General features: G+C 36.6%; 1 long non-coding RNA gene across 2 annotated transcripts; it reads left to right on the forward strand.

Annotated features, from left to right (window-relative positions):
• Window positions 1-1,352: 1,352 nt before the first annotated feature.
• LOC109337567 lies at window positions 1,353-3,769 on the forward strand. 2 transcript variants are annotated; one of them, XR_002106468.1, is made up of 4 exons: window positions 1,353-1,582; window positions 1,667-1,750; window positions 1,843-1,994; window positions 3,224-3,769. It is a non-coding gene; the product is annotated as an uncharacterized LOC109337567 (long non-coding RNA). The 2 variants fall into 2 exon arrangements; XR_002106467.1 differs by having other exon boundaries at window positions 1,353-1,750.
• Window positions 3,770-4,508: the final 739 nt, after the last annotated feature.

Raw genomic sequence — 4,508 nt, forward strand, 5'->3', positions numbered from 1 at the left:
TGTCGCGACCCGATTTTCGGTTGGAAGACCGNATTTGCTTGTCTTGTGAAGTCGGTGTAGCTTCGTCACCACTATGAGAACCATGATCGTCACTTTGGGAAGCCATTGATGAAGTTTTTTGAGGTTTCTGAGAGTACGAGGGTTCATGAGAGTATGATAGTTTATGAGAGTATGAGGGTTTGTTGAGAGTATGGTGATTTCTTTTTGATTAAGTTTGAGAGCGTAGAGGGAACTGATTCATCTTTTAGATATTTAAACTATAGTAATAATTCAACAGTGCATATTAAAGATAGCATTGTTGTATCGACATTTTCAATAATGGATATCAAGATAGTGTTGTTGTATTGACATCTTCAACAGTGTTTCTTTAAGGGTTGCATTTTTGTTGTGTATCCAGCTGTTCACTACTCATTTTAATGAACACATCAACAACGCTTCCTGAATGATGCGTTGTTGAATATAATGTAATTCACAATGCTATCTTAACTATGCGCTATTGAATAAAATATAATTGACAGCGTTATCTTAATTATGTGCTGTTAAACTGAACTCATTTTCCAAATTAACAGCGTATTTGTAATTATGCGCTATTAAATTAACATTTTGTATTACGGGTCAAAATATATACAACATGAATATACGTTAATTAACATGAAGTTGTCAAGAAGTAGATTACCATATTAGACATTAATGTAATATGAAACTGCAAAAATATTAAACATTAAGTTTTATTAATTTGTTTTTTGTGTTTATTACGTTTTGTTAATTTGTTTATTGTGTTTATTAATATGGAACTGCAAAAATATTAAAGAAAATAATATTTCAAATAAATAACAAAAAATAGAAATTAACATTCAAAATAATTTTTCATTTTTCATTCAAAGAGTCAAAATACATTATAAAGAACTAAATGATTTAATAGATTACAATGAACTCAATGAAGAAAATCAATAAAATAAATAATCTCTAGATTAAATCTTCATCTCACGCAAATCTTGTATAACAATCACTTTCCTTATGAAATCTGGACCCTTTTTGAAAATCAAACGATGTTAAATACCCCATTGACAAGATTTCAATGAAGAAAATTAATGACATGAATGAAGAAAATCAATAAACTTAATAATTTACAAATTAATTCTTCATCTCATGCAAATCTTGTATAACAATCACTTTAATTTCCTTCTAAAATCTTGATTTGGTAGACTACAATGAAGGAAATAAATGAACTGAAAGATGTCGCACCAAATCACGTTGCTTCAACAGGGAAAAATCCCTAACCCTCCTTCTGCCTCATCTTCTCCCATCTTCATTGGCGACACATTCTCTTCTCCACTGGCAGCGGCGATTTTGAAATCCCTAACCCTCTCTCTTTCCTAATCCTCCTCTCCCTTAGCTTGGTTCGCGACGGTAGCCAAGGAGGTGGCGCGGTGGTGGCAAGGGTGGCGTTACGGTGGTTCACGTTGGGGTTGTCTTCTCGTCCTTCTCCCCTTTGATGGGTTGCGATTCAGGTGATGATGGTTTTTGGACGAGGAGGTTATTCGCGGTTGGGATCCCTACATCCTCTTTAGTTCCGACGAAGGTGAACTCATCTCCTTCTTCACTTTTCGTTTCTTATTCGATTGGCTTCGGTAATGTTGGTTTGCTGTTTGGGTTTTTTCGGTAGGTGAATCGAGGGAGAATGAAAACGATATGGTTAAGTGGTTCGCGGTGGCTTCCGGTTTACTCTCACGAGGGTCACCGAAGTAAGGTAGGGATTCATTTACTCTTACTTTTCTATTTGCTTACTTATTCTATTAATTATGATTTTTATCATGTTTATAACTTCATATCCTTGTTTAGGCTTATTAAGATCGAGGAGAGGATCGAGTGCGGATTTCATCGGTGGAACCCGAATCTTCACGGTGGTTCCCGGTTATGGTTACTACCCGTACTACGGCTTGCATCGGATAACAAGATGACATCGAGAATGGAAATCGCATTTTTCTACTTCGGTATCCCTCTTTGATCTTTTATCCTTTCTATTTGATTTTAGAGCATGAATTTAATCTGTTATGTCAACATCGATGAGTGTTTGGTCTTTAACTGGTGGGAATACATGGACTAAAACAAATTTCAATCGTAAATTTTATATTCCAGTCCATTATATGCATGTGCGTTTCTGATTAGAGACAATCATGAATACTCTTATGAGTTTAAAGCATAAGCCACAACAAGCAAGGCATTTTCATAAGACAGATTTTTATGGTTTGGATGCTTACCTGAGTGTATGTTCTTTGCTGTTTGATTCTTTATCTACCGATGTTCTGCTTCGGTGTTGTACTTTCTGCCCTTGTTTAGCACTGTTGTAATGTCCTCTGTTTTTTACGGTTGAAATGCTCTCTGCGTTTACTGAGTATATGTGTGTCGCTTTACGCTCCTCGTGAAATGTGAGCCTATTTTTAGGTTGGTTTTTGTTGGATGTATGGAAGTAGTGCTCTGGTTATAGTTGTCTATAATGTCTGACTTTTCTCTCTGTTCTCTGAACGTATGTGTCTTTTGCTTTATCTCTGGAATGCTCTCTCTGATCTCTGTATATTTTTTTTCTTTTTGACTGAGTGCCCCCCTTTTATACTGTTTTAAGGTAGACCCCTAGGCTGCCAATTTTGATTCAGTAACTTGCAAGAATTCTGCTCTATGATTGCCCTTTACTGCTGCAATTAGGTTGATTGTGTAACTGAAACCAATATGCCTTCTGGTTTGCATTTGTTTAATTATCCCTGATATCCTGCTCAAAAAAAATCTGTCTGACTATATTATATCCCCTTAATTTCATAACTGTCCGAAAATAATGTGTTGTAAATCAAGGGAATATGTGATGAATTCTGGTTGACTGTTACTGCTTATGCATTAGTTTGTAACCTCCAACTGACTCTTCTTCTTTTCTGAATTCATTATGATTTGCTTATTGTGTGGGTAGTGATCTGTGTGATATTGGTGTGCCTTCTCTCTGATTGATGTGTTTGTGGTCTGAAAAAATGATATGTATGGATCTAAGTATGCTTGTGTATGTCACTCTGTTTCTGTGTAACCTGGTCTGTTTTCTGTGTTACATAATCTCGTCTCTGTTGCAAATGTATGCAAATCGGTGTTGTGTTGCATTCTGTATGCAGTGCTTTGTGTCTGCTTCGCTGACTTCTTTGCAGCTTGATATATTCACTAAAGTGTGTCTGATATTTCTCAGGTTCATCTTCGATCAGGGTCTTGATATAGTTAGCAACATGTCCACCAAAGATATATTTGCGGTGAACCTCAGCATCCAGCTCCTTCTTCTTATCAAAACCAGCAAACCTTTTGTCACTGTGAGGAATATCCAAACCCCCACCCAAAACTCCCTTGAGGGTACCAAAAACAGGATTTCCAAGGAGTATGCTTTGAATAACTGTTGGCACTTATGGCTGAAAGTTCTCATTGCCTATTACATCCATTTTGGGACTGAGAAGACATATTAGGAGCCCCTGGAGATCCCCCTGGAAGCTGAATCCACCATACATGTGGCCACTTGTTTGTAAATGAATGCACATTTGAACGTGTACCATTATAAAATGAAGGATCTAGTTGTGCGTATGAACAGGGCAGTGTTTTAAGCACAATCATCAAATAGCATAGAGTTGTTGCTGAAATTGTCTCAAGAATAAATATAGATGGGCATGTAAATATCCCTTTATGTAAAAATTTTGTAATTGTTGGTTATTATGCTGATGAACCATAATGCAAGGTTTATATTAATTTAGATCACTTGGCTCATAATATATGTGAAATGTGAATAAAATATGTGGATCCTGTTGATAAGTTACGCATTACCAATCATCATTATATTGGAAAAGTATGGTTGAATAATTATGAAATTGATGAGAAAAAGATACTTGCACCATTATTGCTGCAAGAAATATTTGATTCTTTGGTGTCATATGCACATTATTCATACCCGATGATATTAACTTGTAACTTCATTATCCCAAAAAATAAAAAAAGTAAAAGGTAGGACAAAAGTGAGTGTTCACAGCTGCCCCTCTTTACTTATTGCTTACTATATAGCAAATAAACTGAGGTTTGTGTGCTATCGTAGTAAGTAATTAGTAAAGAAATGAACGCCAATTTTGCCAAAATTAGGCGAAAGCAACAATCACCACACAACTTTAACTGAGATCAACTTTAGCAATCAAGATAATAGGTAAACTTGAAAACGCAGATCGGGTACTTCCGGAACTCGAGACAATAAAAGTAAATGCGAGAACGCAGGTCGGGTACTGCCGGAACTCGAGACAATAAAAGTAAATGCGAGAACGCAGGTCGGGTACTGCCGGAACTCGAGACAATAAAAGTAAATGCGAGAACGCAGGTCGGGTACTGCCGGAACTCGAGACAATAAAAGTAAATGCGAGAACGCAGGTCGGGTACTGCCGGAACTCGAGACAATAAAAGTAAATGCGAGAACGCAGGTCGGGTACTGCCGGAACTCGAGACAA

The sequence above is a fragment of the Lupinus angustifolius genome, unplaced genomic scaffold (genome assembly GCF_001865875.1).
Source record: "Lupinus angustifolius cultivar Tanjil unplaced genomic scaffold, LupAngTanjil_v1.0 Scaffold_8_136, whole genome shotgun sequence".
NCBI lineage: Eukaryota > Viridiplantae > Streptophyta > Magnoliopsida > Fabales > Fabaceae > Lupinus > Lupinus angustifolius.